At 33.8% G+C, this 15656-nt stretch overlaps 1 long non-coding RNA gene across 1 annotated transcript in view; it reads left to right on the top strand.

Moving 5' to 3' along the window:
- Nucleotides 1-15656, top strand: part of LOC136843569 (uncharacterized) — a 191079-nt gene that overhangs the window by 87672 nt on the left and 87751 nt on the right. The window contains exon 4 of the long non-coding RNA XR_010854588.1: nucleotides 12871-13042. This is a non-coding gene — a long non-coding RNA (uncharacterized lncRNA). The remainder of the gene's footprint in view (nucleotides 1-12870; nucleotides 13043-15656) is intronic.

Below are 15656 nucleotides of genomic sequence, written 5' to 3' on the forward strand. Positions count from 1 at the left end.
CTCAGTCTGTCAGTTTAACATTTTGTTTTAGGTTTATTTAAATATATGCCACAATAAAGTACAGATATTCTGCTTTTAAATAAGACCAGGAACTGTACAACAGCTTAAGCAGTAATTTCACAGACAGTGTTCAAAGCTATGTTTCTCATCCCTACTGTGCTTATGGTTAAATTTCTTGGCTCTGACACAGACATGAATGACAGATGTTCACCGAATGAAAGGTGTCGTAGGCTGGCAGGACAAGTTTATATATATTCTGCGTGGAAACAAGAATAAGCTTCCAGTCAAAAATACCAAAATAATCAAATTTTCTCGGGCCATTAGTTTCAAACAACGATCTTTGTCAACTTTTGGAAACAGAATACTCTATGGTGTGTACATGAGTGAACATTACTTTATTCACTCTGCCATCAACAAATATGTATGTTATATTTTTACTATACTGTAAGTAATTCTTCCAAATTCAGGTTTTGTTTATAAAATCGAAATCATCCTACCCATGACATTGTAACGTTAAACATCCAAACCTATATCTCTAAACTAATTTGTAATGTATTGATCATGGCAAGAAAAATACTTCAACTATTCCTCCTATCCTCTCGTCAGATAAAGTAACGTCACTGTTAAGCTATGTATCTCCTTTAAGAATGACATTTAATATGAGTCATAATGGTTTTTTTTATTGTGTGTGCGTATGTGTGTAAAACGTAAGCTGTTCCTTTGAAATACATAAGGTCGCCTTTTCCTTCAGCCACTATACATTCAGTTCTCCGTCAAGGCGTTCCCTTTAGATGGAAAGCCCTCCTAAAGCATGTTAATTAAAAGCAGGACACGGAGCTCTGTTGACTTGTCTTTAAACTTTGTTTGAGTAAGAGAAGATTTTGGTTGTTGCTACACCTATCCTTGATATTGTAATTAAAAGTAGTTTCATAGAAATAAATAAGAAAGATGATTAGATATTACGATATACAAGGAATGAAAGAGAGAAAGCGTCCGGGCTTAGAGGTTCCTAAAAAAAATATTTTGATATGAATCTGGGTTCTTTAGAATAAGCGAAAAGGAGCCAGTTTTTTCAAAGGAAATCTTAATCTTGTTGGTAAATAAACCAAGCCGTCTGGGTTGAGGCAAAAAAATGGCCCAAGACTCTGAGGCACTGCGACTTGGTAGAAACGACGGTGAATTTCAAATGATCATGAATTGTTTAAACAACTATTTGCATTAACAGAAACATTTCAATTCTAGTGGCACACAAGAACTTTACACATTTTTGGCAGGCTTGTTTAAATTAATTTCTTTTACCAAGTCAACTTCCTTAGAACAAATGTTTCTGTGAGCAAAGATTTTTTTTCCCCTTTTTTGACTTAGAACAACACTGACTTCTTCGGTAACTAAAAGCCCTTAAAGCTAAGACAGACAAATAAACTGGCATGATTTTTCAGTTTAATTGCAAGGGAAGATATTGATAAGCTACTGAGAATACATGCTGCTAATTTTGGTCCTCTGAAGGGTAGATTGCAATGACATATTTTACATCATGCTTGTATATTGTAATACCAGTGAAGTTACACCCACAAGAAATCTACTCATATAAAGTGGACTCCAAACCCCCTTTGTTTGGAAGGTGCAGCAGTCGATGTTCCTTCCTCGCAATTTGTAGCCTAATGGTGCCTAGGACAATATCTGCAACAATAAATAATATGAAACTATTGAATGATATAACACAATAGCACAAAGATCCATGTGATTAAATTCAACAGAAACTTCGTATATCTGTATGGTCTCTCCCATCAAAATAAATTAAAGTTTACAACGGTAGATCTCTAAAACCATTGTTTTAAAAACGTTGTAGGTATCCTGTAAAGAAATGAGAACAAAAACGTGAAGTTAAAGATATAAAATGAAAACTGGAAATCGAAAAACATAATTAGTATGAAGATAAAGTCAAGGGCGACTCTTCCTTTTCTACTTGAGTTTTTTGTATCTCTGGTCTAAAATATAATAAGAATATTGGTACTGTACCATATCATTATCTAAAGGTTATTCATGAAAACCTAAATAACTGAAGAATAAGAATGATATAAATGATTATGAGAATTATATTCTGAAGCTTACTGGACTATAATCTGAATTATCTTATAAGTAGAAAATTCAGCACCGTATGAATACCTGAAGGTTCTTCATAAACACCTAAAATATGGGAAGAGTAAGAATGATATAATAATTACATATAGTATAATCTAAAGCAATGGAATTAAAAAGGAGGAATACAATTACCCTTGTTATCAATATGTATTTTTAATAGTTTATATTATTTAAAGGTTAAATAAATCTTCTATACCTTAGTTGATTTTGATTATTATCTGTTATATTGGTTACTGTCTGTGGTAGCACTATATTGGTCCTTTTGTTTTATTTCCATCTCTCTGGTCTACTCGCATCAACTTTTACAGAGAATTTATCTTTATACAGTTTTGTTATTAAAAAGTATTCCTACTTTTTAATTCCTTTGCTATGGTATTTTCAAAGGTAAATAAATATTTCTTTAATGAACATCTTTTGAATATTTTTCGTATGCACAAAGAATTTCTATTATGTTTGCTCTTTAGTTACGTTAATTGCGCACGATAGTACTCAGTTATTGTCATGAAAGTTGTTAAATTACCTTTTATGATCATCAGATATTTATTCTCTTTTTTAAATGAGGAAAGCTGACAATTTTAATACAAACATTTTCGACTGTTTGTATAAGGTGTATATATAACAGAAAAATTTCGGATGAATAATTATTCTTTATTGAACATCAGTAACTCACATGTTTTCATTGAGCAAAGCTCGAGATTTTGTTGTGAATTTTTATCTCAGTGAAAACTTCCTAAATAAATACTAGATAATAACTTGTTATTATTCATAGCTCACTTTTCACTCAATACCTTCCGTTTTTTTTAATGAAGGTGACATACTCCAAATTACATTATTCAAAGAGATAAATATACAAAATAGGGAGCTATTGTGTTCCAACTCATAGTGCGTCTTCATCAATACCGGAATGCAAACAATCTTGTAACAGGAATGATCGCTGAATAAGATATTTATTTTTCTCATCTAAAGGCAAACCCAACTTTAGTTATCATTCCCGTTCCCTCCCAGAACATAAATGATTTTACAGAGCCATAAATGTTGAAGTTCCCGCAATCCATGGGCCCTGCATCTGCGACCCCTCGTAGGAATTATTTAGTCTGGGGAATTCTCCGAAAGTGCAGTTTACCTTTTTAATCAGGCGTGATTATGGTGGAGATTTATGAGACCCAGTAGAATTTCGTCTTCCATTTATTTTGAAATATTCGTTCTCATTTTTACAGCGAAGCCACAGAGACAGTTATGCTAATACCTCTCTATCTCTCTCTCTCTCTTTCTCTCTCCCACACTTCTGTCGAATATTAACAATTTTACCCTTATTATTTCTTTTTTGTTAAGGTCATGTGAACTGTTACAGTACGGAAATAAAGGACGAAGAAATTTTTACCATTTAATGTCTTATTAAAAGGGACGAAAGTTTTGTATTTTTTCCTGTCCTATTAAACTGCAAATTTAGACCACATATGGTTGTTATCCAATTTGTATTTATTATGAAAGAGAGGAATGAAACGTGAAACGTAAACTTATCTACATATTATGAGTTATTAGAACACTTTCTTTGGTAAATTCTCCCAATAGGATTCTAAGGTATGTATCAATTTTCAGATTATGGTTTAAAGATATGTTGTCTTAAGGAAAGGACTAAAATTGCAGGAGACTTGATTTTTTGTGTCGCCTTTTAAAAATCTGTTGTGCGTCTGGTGACTTATGCAGTAAATCATGTATGTAGCATTTAGACCGTTGTGGTAGGTCGCATCCACGGTAGAGAAGACTTTCTGAAAGATAATGACATTTAAATGTGTGTGTGTATATATATATATATATATATATATATATATATATATATATATATATATATATATATATATATATATATATATATATATATATATATATATATATATGTATGTATGTATGTATGTATGTATTTATGTTTCACAATCTTATATAATTTTTAAGCCATTCGTTAAGTTTATCCGCAAGAGGGGATAGAATCGTGAAGTTCCTAAAATTAATTGTTTTCTTTATATTTATTATTTTTAAATATCCTTGACGAGAGTTAGTCAGTTGGTATTAGAGTGCAATGGCGTTGGAAGGTTGGGGTTACAGAAAAACACTGAAAAATGTTAGGCTTTTCAGTGAAATAAACATAACCAAGGAAATTCAAGAAGGAAAACGATACTACATTTTCTGAAAAAAAATTAATATAATTAATATTTTCATTTTTTCCATTTACTCGGGATTGGCTAATGCAGTAAGACAAGACCAAACTACATGTTAGGGTACTTAGCAAAAGCTGCGGAGTCAGAAAAAAGGGACTCGGTTCATATATGGTGGTGTGGATTGGAAGATCGACCAGAATACTTAGATTTTCAAAGATGATGATTCACGTAGAGAGGAACCTCTTATTTCAGTGTCATGAAGCAGATCATCGCCTTACTTTACTAATAAAGATAGAAAATCTTAGTTGGAGCCACTGGTGATGCCATTGTTCAGGACAGATTCAGCGTTTGCCACGTATATATTATCTTTGACAATATTTTAAAGAAAACTGTACACTATTCGTCGTACGGTACAGGAGAATGAACCTTAATTAGGGGCTCTTGGCAAATCTTCTATAATACCATTCTATATATATATATATATATATATATATATATATATATATATATATATATATATATATATATATATATATATATATATAAAATGAAACTACTTTGATATTTTCTTTTGGGTGGCTTATAATTGATGAATAATAAGAAGAGGTCATCAGCAGTTCAGTTTATTATGCCATGATAAACATTGCATCTGCAGTCCAATATTTTGAAAGCTCCATCTGTCAGCCTCTTCTTAATTAACAAATCTTTAGATACCATCCATGTTTCCAGTTCCACAAATTGTCTAATCACTATTTCTTCCATTATTCATCTGCTTTTCCTTTCCTTACCTCATCTCCATCAACCAGCCATTCTGCGTCTGCGCCAGCGGTATCCGATCACTATTCAATTTCCTAACGTATCTGAATCTAGGAGTGTTAAAATTCGGTGTAATGAATGTATCCCGTATAATTCAAGTAAAAGACTTCAACAAAGCGTGAACAATTAGCTTAGATTAATGGTTGGCTTTCTGCCTCTAACGATTCTCAAAATTACTGAATACGCGCTTCTGCAATGATGTTATAAAGAACCAGAGAAAGCGAAACCCTACCGTTTTCCCAACTGAGGGTATAAAGACCCCACAAAATTTATATACTTCTTTTCAAATTCATTGAAAGTCGTTACCGTTTCAGTCCTGTTTAAAATGGAAGCAAAATTAGAACCTATGGACCGATGGATTTTAGCGAAGAGCTCAGTATAATTTAAGATACCACTAACAAAATTCAGACTAAAGACGTCATATCAGGTAAATGTGGGCCCTTGGTGGAATATAAAGCACGCCTTGACTCAACGTGTATCCTAACACGCTTTCAAAATGTATACATATTCATTGTTTTCTATACTCCAAATTTATAGTCCGTGCATAACTAATAAGGCTATATATATATATATATATATATATATATATATATATATATATATATATGTATATATATATTATATACTGTATATATATAAGTATACATGATATATATGTATATATGTGTGTCTGTGTGTGTATTGTATGTCCGTTTAAGTATGTATACATATGAACGCATGTATAAGTGCACGATTAATACTTAGCATGTTACTTGTGTCTTCTAATATATTTTTAAATATTATTATAATTTCGGCTTTTTTTTTCTTTCCTCCATATCTAACAACACTAATTCAAATACCAATATTTCGATATCGTAAGTAAACCATAAACAAACCTGGCCAAACGATAAAATAAACAAAATATCCGAAGCAAAGAAAAGAGATCTTTAACCGAGTTTCTATTAGATGGCCTCCAGCTTCTCAATAAATTGAAGTTTAAACTCCTTTAAAAGTGGTTCTGAGAAACTTTATGCATGCAATCTTCCGCCATGCTACCCCACAGAATTTGCAATATCAGGGTTTGTCATCCGTAACTTAAAAGAGATTAAAGCATCTATAAATCGTACTTTATTTACCATTTTCCCAATATGATTATTTAAATTAGGGTTCATATTTTGGAAAATGTTATGCCACGAATTCTTCTCCATTTTAAGAAGACCATAAATAGTTTGAGAAGTTCAACAAAACACTCGTTTTTAGTAGAGAAATAAATTGGTTGAAGTAGAAATTTGGTGTTTTATATATTCAAAGACCTAGTTTTTTGTTGATATTTTTATAAGTCAGAAATAAAAACTATTTAATCCCAAAAGTCTCCAGCTTATTATTATTATTATTATTATTATTATTATTATTATTATTATTATTATTATTATTATTATTATTATTATTATTATAGCTGCATTCGGTTCATTCAGTTTATACAGTTTTCTCATTACTTCTCATAATTGATTTGTCATGGTTACTACATTCTGCCAGTAACTCGCCGATGTTTGTCATTTGGAGAGGAAAGCAGTTACAAATCAAGATGTAATTTTATTTCTGACGAATACAGCGTTAGTCACAGAGTAACCCCAGTGATAACTGATGTGTGGTGTGCGTTCTCCGTAGAGTAGTCCTTCTGTAGAAAATTGTTGGTAGCGTTGATTCTTGGCCACGTTTCACTCTGGCTCTGCTGAGCATGATCACTCCGAAAGACGGGAATACACTGTCATTCGTGGTAAGTCCTGCTCTTTATATACAAGATGGTCAGCAGGGGGTCGAATGTATGCTGACCACTGATTGGCTGAGGAGGAATCTGCACCATTGATTGGATGATAAAATTTATCACTAGCCAAAACTTAAGGTTGATGGTCTCGCTGCTGCAGCCTTGCTTAGCAGTTTGGCTGGTGCGTGACATCACTGTCTGGTATTACCCGGCGAATATTCTGATTGGTCGCCGGGTGGCTCAGAGAATCCAGTGTTTCCTGGTTGGGAATGTCGCCTCTATTTGCAATACACCATCTAATTCTGGTGGGCAGGAGGGACACGTCTTGAGTGGTATATAGTGAGGGCTTCTCAACCACTGTATCTAGAGCACTTCTAGCAGCCAAAGGCATCTTGGGTCAGGGACTTTCCAATTATTTCTGTACTCCCCATCATCTCATTCCTTGTGATGCTGGTATGGTGGACATATCTCTTGTGGATTTTTATGGCGCCTACTTAAGCATAGCAAAAGATCCTCCTTGCCAGTTTTACCAGTATAGGAGCTGGGCATCCACAGACAGGGCATTGGAAATGGTATAGCACTTTTGTCTGTTTAAGAGGATCTCTCATCAAAAGGGCTGAGTTATTTTTCATAATCAGGTTTCTTATGTGGTTATTCTGATAATAAATGATGAGGTGTTGACGTTGGTGGTGAAGACGTTATCTGCAATGATTTTCTTAATGGCATGTTCGTCTTCTAGGAATTTTGAGTGCGTCCTCGCCTTATAATAAAACTTAACTCCTTTTTGTGTATCAGGCTGTGGCTGCTCACGGGTGTGATACCACCAATACATTGCCGTATGTATTTCTTTATTAACTTGTTTGTTTGAATATCTGTTATTCACAAGTACATGGGAAATGCGGTCTAGTTCTTGGTGTGTGTCCTTTCAAAAAGAGTAGTGTATTAAAGCCCTTCTTACAAAGGCTTTGATGGTAGTGTTCGTATATCTTGAAGGACACTCACTATCTCTATCAAGAAGAGAGGCCAAGGTTAGTCTTTTTCGTTAAAACAGGGTTTTCAGGCAATAGTTGGTTTTACAAATAAGGACATCAAGAAAGTGAAGCTAGTCATTACTACAGCACTCCATTATGTAGGTTAAAGAGCTGCATTCTAGAAATGCGCAGTGGAGCATTTCAACGTCATTCTTGTCCTTGGCCTGTAAAAATATATTATCAATATAGCATGAATAGATGAGCGGTTTTTGTATTTGGGAAAAAACCTGCTCCTCTGCTGTACACAAATAAAACTTAGCAGATAGCATGCCTAAAGGCGAACCCATCGCCACACCATCTTTTTGTCTATAAATGTGACCCTGATGGGTAGAAAAAGGGCTTTCTTTGTGCATATTTTAAGGAGGGACTGAAGGGACTCTTCAGGGATATTTATCTGGGGAGTGGAGGTGTCCCTGTTGGACACGGTCGATAATTAGATTGATAGTGTCTCCAAAGGAAAGGACTATGAGGAAGCCAAATCTAATGAACAGAGACCCACTATCCACTCACTACAATACCTGGAGAACATCATGGCATGCCTTAGCCACCTCCAACAGAAGGACCAGAAGGTGGTTGAGAGACATCACTCATAAGTCTGTTGCCCTTAACGGTGGTAAGCTGGGATTACTGCAACCGAGACAAGACTATATCAACCTAATTGACTATAAACCTACCCCAAATCAAGATGCCCTACTTCGTTTAAGCCATAATTTGCACACTATTACTAAGCCTAAACCTCTTGATAAGACTTGAAATCGAGTTATTACTTAACTTGATACAGCATGAGAGTCGCTACCTTATCCACACCACATTCTCTCAACAACTTCTACTGCTCGCTGAAGCCCTCACATAGTATGGTGTATACACTAGTAACATCCTGACCCATTAAATGAAAGAAGCTGCCAAAGAACTCAGGCAAAAAGAAGACATCACTGTGCACTGGGCAGATAAAACAGCAGCCTTCATCTTCATTAATATAGCTGATTACCACCAAAAGCTCGATGAGATCCTTTCTGATCAGACGAAGTTCGAGTGCCTTGCAAAGAACCCTATAGATGGCATCAAGAGAGAGGCAAATAGGATAATTGAGGTTATCAGTGCAGCAGCTAAAGCCAAACACATCCAGAGACCACAGTTTAGTGTACATGTATGGGAATATCAAGACCCATAAACCCGGGAACCCCTTACATTCTGTCATCAGCCAAACCCCAGCACCTACCTATGGTTTGGCTAAATGCCTCAACCAGATATTAACACCTTATGTGCCCAACCACACAGCCTCTGCTCATCAGTAGAATTCCTAGAAGAGATCAAGGGCTCCCCCAGAACCAACATTCTTGTAGACAAAACCATTGATCTAATTATCGACCATGTCTACAGGGATGCCTCCACACTGCAGTTAAATATCCTTGAAGGGTCACTATGGGCCCTTCCTGAAATGTGCACATAAAAACCCTTTTCTACTCAAAAGTGCCACATGTATAGAAAAAAAAGACAATATGGCAATGGGCTTGCCTTTAGGCATGCTTTTTGCCAACTTTATATGGGTGCAGTAGAGGAGCAGGATTTTTCCCAAATACAAAAACCATGCATCTTCGCATGCTATATTGATGATATATTTGTACAGGCCGAGGACGAGAATGAAGTTGGAAATACTCTACCACGCATGCCTAGAATGCAGCTCTTTAAACTACACAGTGGAGTTCTGTAGTAATGGCCAGCTTTCCTTCCTCAGCGTCCTTGTCTGTAAAACTGACAACAGCCTAAAAACCTCTGTTTTCACAAAAAGAGACTAACCTCAGCCTCTGCCTTAACAGACATAGTTAGTGTCCATCAAAGTCTTCATAGGCAAGGATACACCCTAAATATATACCTAGAAGATAAAAGTGCCATTAAAAAATCATCACAGATGACATCGTCACCACCAACATCAATCCCCAACTGGATCTCGACTTTTGTAATCAAAACAGCCACACAAGGGACCTGATTATGAAAAATAACTCAGCCCCAATGATGAGAGATGCTATTTCTAATGCCCAGTCCATGAATTCCCCAGCTCCTATATTGGTATGACCACCATCAAACTGGCAAAGAGGATCGCATACCATGCTGAAGAAGGCGCCAAAAAAATCATATGAGAAATGCCCACCACACCAACATCACAGTGGTTGAGAAGAATAACTAAATACCACTCAAGAGGTGTTCCTCCTGCCTGCCAGCATTAAATGGTGTATCGCAAATACAGTAGACTGCGCCCAACACCACGAGAAGCGACTTTCCCAGCCAGAAAACACAGGGTTCTCTGAGCCGCACGGCGACCAATCAGAATATTCGCCGGGTAATACCAGACAATGACATCACACGCCAGTCCTGCCACTCAGCAAGGCTGCAGCAGCGAGAACAGTAACCTTAAATTTTTGGCTTGTGATGATATCTCACCAGTCAATCAATGGTGCATGTTCCTCCTCATCCAATCAGCGGTCAGCATACATTCGACCCCCTGCTGACCATCTTGTATATAGAGAGCAGGACTCACCATGAGTGAAAGTCTACTCCCGTCTTTCAGCGTGATCATGCTCAGCGGAGTCTGAGTGAAATGTGGCCTAGAATTAACACTACCAAGATTTCCTACAAAGGACAACTCTACGGAGGATGAACACCAGATTTTAGTTACCATTGGCATTACTCTATAACTGGTACAGTGTATTCATCAGAAATAAAAGTACACCTTGATTTGCAACTACTTTCCTCTCCCAGAATGACAAACATCAGTGAGTTACTGGTAGAACCAGTAACCATGAAAAATCAGTTATCAGAAAGATAGAGAAAACTCTGTATGAACTGCATGCAGCTGTTGCAGCTATAACATTCAACGCTTCATGTTTGAAAGAGGGTCTGCTACCTATATATTATTATTATTATTATTATTATTATTATTATTATTATTATTATTATTATTATTATTATTATTATGACACGAAAAAGAACTTGGATCCACATAGTTATCGATACATTCTGACTGTTACTAAAACTCATTTTCACTTAAGACCGTAAAAATACAGAAAATATACCTGATAATTTCTTTACACTCTGAAATATGATATATGGTGCAGTTATTGCAGAAATAATGGTATGTCTGATTATTAACATATTTAAAAAAAGAATATAACATACCTAGAACGTGAATTAAAATAAAACATAAAAGTCTAAAATGGATTAGTACATTTTTACCTGACCAAACTTGGAGAAGTGTTTCAACATTTAATGGGAGCCATGTAATCTTAATTCAGTCGATTCAAACACACCCATAATACCAAAACCTTGAAACTCACGCAGTATTTTAAAATTGTCCAAGTCTGTAATCTACTTATGGAACTTTATATGCTCCCTAATGCCTGATTGCCGGAGTCTCGCCAAGAAGTCTCCTGTTCGAACCGAAATGACGAAGTGTTCTCTTGCTCTCGAGGACACATTTTTAAAGTTGCTTCCTTGGTTGTGGACTCCGTGCCACAAGTGGGTTAGTGGCTCACTCAAGTATTTGTAAAACCTTTGCAGTTAGGCTTATAAGCACCATTTTCAATTTCAAGTGATCCTTACCATTAAAGAGAGGAATTTTTCACACTTGAGGCCACAAGCGATGTGTCTTCTGAACAAGTAAAAAAAAAATAATAAGATGTAGAAAGAGGAATAAATATCAGAGCGAATTTATTAAAAATTGCTTTATATTCCTGGGTTTTTGTATAGCTCTTTAGATTTTTGGGGATAAATTATGTTTGATAATGAAGCCAGTTCCGTTTTTAAAAGGTTACCAATTTTGTCGTTAAAAAAATGAGAATTTCAAAACGTTAGAGCCGTGCGCACATTTCAGTCAATAGAAACTATGAGAAAAAAACTCATAAAATAATTACACATTTTACGTGCATAAATTTCTCAATCGTCATGTAACAAGTTACATGCAGGCTTGCATGTCTTAATATTTCTGAACGTTACTTTTCAATTTCTTTGGTGTTCCATATAGAAAGTAAGAGAAAAACTTCCTCATTAGAATAATTACTCATATTCCATAGAGAAAATTCCAGTTTGATCATGCAAAAATCACAAAGGTTTTTAGGAATTTTGATATCGCTTTCATCTTATTTTTTAGTGTTCTTAGCATTTTTGTCACCCTAAACTATATTAATGTCTGTATAACTGAAACAAAGAAGTGCGCATTTCTTTTACCATTATTTTCAAAACAAATTTTTTGAAGATCTCGTACATAGCTCAAGTTCAAGCATATTCATTAATTATGTACACATATTCATAAAGAATTTCAAAATGGGAAGTTCATACTGTACATGTGTGCGTAGTAGGATAATCCAATAAGATTTACTTTTTCTGTTAATTCGAGCTTATTTTCAAATTACAGCACAGCATCGTGATATTTTTTTACCTGTTATTGACCTTTAAATATGAACTTATTCTGAACAGGCCTCATCAATATTCAAAATGAAAACAAGGTAGCAATGATTCATTCCTTTTCTTTGGCAGCCACGCCAGCAGTCTACATTTTTATTGTTAGGTTAAACACACACACACACACACACACACACACACACACACATATATATATATATATATATATATATATATATATATATATATATATATATATATATATATATATATATATATATATATATATATATATATATATATATATATATATATATATATATATATATATATATATATATATATATATATATATATATATATATATATATATATATATATATATATATATATATATATATATATATATATATATATATATATATATATATATATATATATATATATATATATATATATATATATATATATATATATATATATATATATATATATATATTCGTTACTACGTTTTTGTTGCCTCGCCATTGGCAAAACTTGTGAAAAATTTATGCCTCAGCTAATGACATCCCCTCTTTTATTTCAGAAGCGAAATGCCTCCCTCGTTGCCACTTGCCTTTGTATATATATCGCAAAGAGAAGATCTAGAAAAGTAAGGACTTACGTTATGACACTGTAACAGGATTTTAATGATCGGGCCACTTCAGAGGAACGCGGTAATTGCACCTTGTTGGCGGATTTTCTTCGTTTTTATAAATGTAAGATCCTCAGTTTTTTATTTTATCTTTTGTGTTTTTTTTATTGTTTTTGTTTTCGTATTTCTGTTCTAGTCTGGTTTGCTTACTTACATCTTAGTGAGTCACGTATTAGGTTGCATAAGTTTGGTAACTAGATACATTTACAAATAGCAAAACACTAAAGGTTTTTCCTTTGGGCAATCAGATATTTGAGCGTCAGGCAATTCAGTAAGGTGCATTAAAGCCTACAAAACACACTGGGCCTTATTCCTTAGAGCTCATTTCGGGTGCATCAGAAATCTTCGCCCTCACTAGGGACATTTGCCAGCCTTTATTGATTTTAACAACGTGGCCACACACCAAAGGCTATTGCAGAGGGATCAACTACCTTAACTTACCACAAGAAACGAAACTTCATTTACATATAATGGTCCTCACCAGCAGATGCTGATAGGATGAAGACAGGTTTGATTATTTTCTCCTGTGTCCACTATATAAAATATATTTTAGATATGTTTTTATTTTGTTATACATGAATTTAGAGATTACATATGTGTGAATACAAAGAAAATAAAATTGAAATATAGAACAATGAAATAAGACTAACGTGATAATGTTCAACAAAATAGTTCTGTTTCTAGTTAGAACTTGGAAGTTCCAACTATTGAGCTACATAATAACTAAGATTATCACATAATTCGGTCATAACTGGAACAAAACTTCTGTGATACTTGGTAGTATTGAACCTCGCAAAAGATTGTGTAAGGCTTTAAGAATGTATTTTACATCTCATACCACTACATGATCATAAAACACGAAGAGAAAAATTGAACGACTGTGGCAGATGTTAAGATGTGGAATAATAGATATGATTGGGCATAAGTTATTTATTCACTTATTTAAGGTAAGAGTGAGCAGCTGGAGGCCAAACAAGGGAACACTGAAAAAATGACAGCATGAAATAATCATTAGAAAACACTTCTCCCGGACAGAGTGGCCTCCAATTATCTATAAAGATTCTCCATCAACTGGTTTCTGCTGCAAGTGGGAAAACACTTTAAATTAAGATTAAGTCGCGTGTAGTTAATGAAACACTGTCACTGGAAATATCTGGGAGAAGAGGATTGTGATGTAATTTCCAAGACCTGCTAATAATAACGCTTTAAATACCACCTTCTGCTGCAATTCGGAATATACAGTAATTTTAACTGATTAACTTCTTAAGTGATTCAGCAACCTCAGGCCTAAACTTAGGAGATGATCTGGCATAGGCAACAAGTTTGTTTTAAAGGTGATAACATATGCCGTTCATATATAACAGGAATAGTAGTGGTCCAAAAACCATGCCTTCAGAGAAACAAATTTCATATATATGCAGTAATATCTTTGTAAAAGGCATCATTGCAGTCCTGTCTGTGTCTTCATATGCATCTCCTAGCAATAACTTTTAGCTAACACACGCATTATATATATATATATATATATATATATATATATATATATATATATATATATATATATATATATATATATATATATATATATATATATATATATATATATATATATATATATATATATATATATATATATATATATGTATATATATATATATACATATATATATATATATATATATATATATATATATATATATATATATATATATATATATATATATATATATATATATATATATATATATATATATATATATATATATATATATATATATATATATATATATATATATATATATTATATATATATATATTATAAATATATATGTGTGTGTGTTTGTGTGTGTATACCAAATAACAGATCAATAGAAAAATTCATATGCCATTAAGCTTTTTTCAAATGCCAAACTGTGGCTATAAAAGTTCATAATTATAACCAACAGTTTTATAGCTGATGATCCATCGCTATTTCCAAATAGAAGCGGTTCCCTTAATGGCGGTTGCAAACTATTTTTAGCAATAAATTCCATTTTGACTAACTCGTGCATAAGTGAGTGCTGGATATTACGTCATTCCTCACAAGGTCGTTCATTTACTTCTTTTCAGTATTAGAATTCCGTTTTGCATCAGGAATAATTATATATTACCTGGTTTTAGTTTTTTATAAGAAAACTTTTGAGATGGCTATTTGTGTGTCCGTCCGCACATTTTCTGTCCGCCCTCAGATCTTAAAAACTACTGAGGCTGGAGGGCTGCAAATTTGGATGTTGATCATCCACCCTCCAATCATCAGACGCGCCAAATTGCAACCCTCTGGCCTTAATAGTTTTTATTTTATTTAAGTTTAGAATTAGCCAACAAACAGGGCCGTGGCTGAAAGTTTCATGGGCTGCGGCTGAGATTTTTATGGGCTATGACTTGAAGTTAAATACAGCATTATACACTGTGCAGAAAACTCGATTGCACCGAAGAAACTTCGGCTCATTTTTTACTTGTTTATTTTTAATATAAACGTATTTTAACTGGAAACGTTCCCTTTCTTAGGATACGGAAACCTTTTCTTTCAATTATTTGTTTATTCGATGTGTTGGTTCCAGAACATCTGAACTATCAGAAATGAGAAAGTATAAATGGTAAAAATAAAAATTATATACATTGCATAGATGGAATACTTT

This window comes from Macrobrachium rosenbergii, chromosome 11 (genome assembly GCF_040412425.1).
Source record: "Macrobrachium rosenbergii isolate ZJJX-2024 chromosome 11, ASM4041242v1, whole genome shotgun sequence".
NCBI lineage: Eukaryota > Metazoa > Arthropoda > Malacostraca > Decapoda > Palaemonidae > Macrobrachium > Macrobrachium rosenbergii.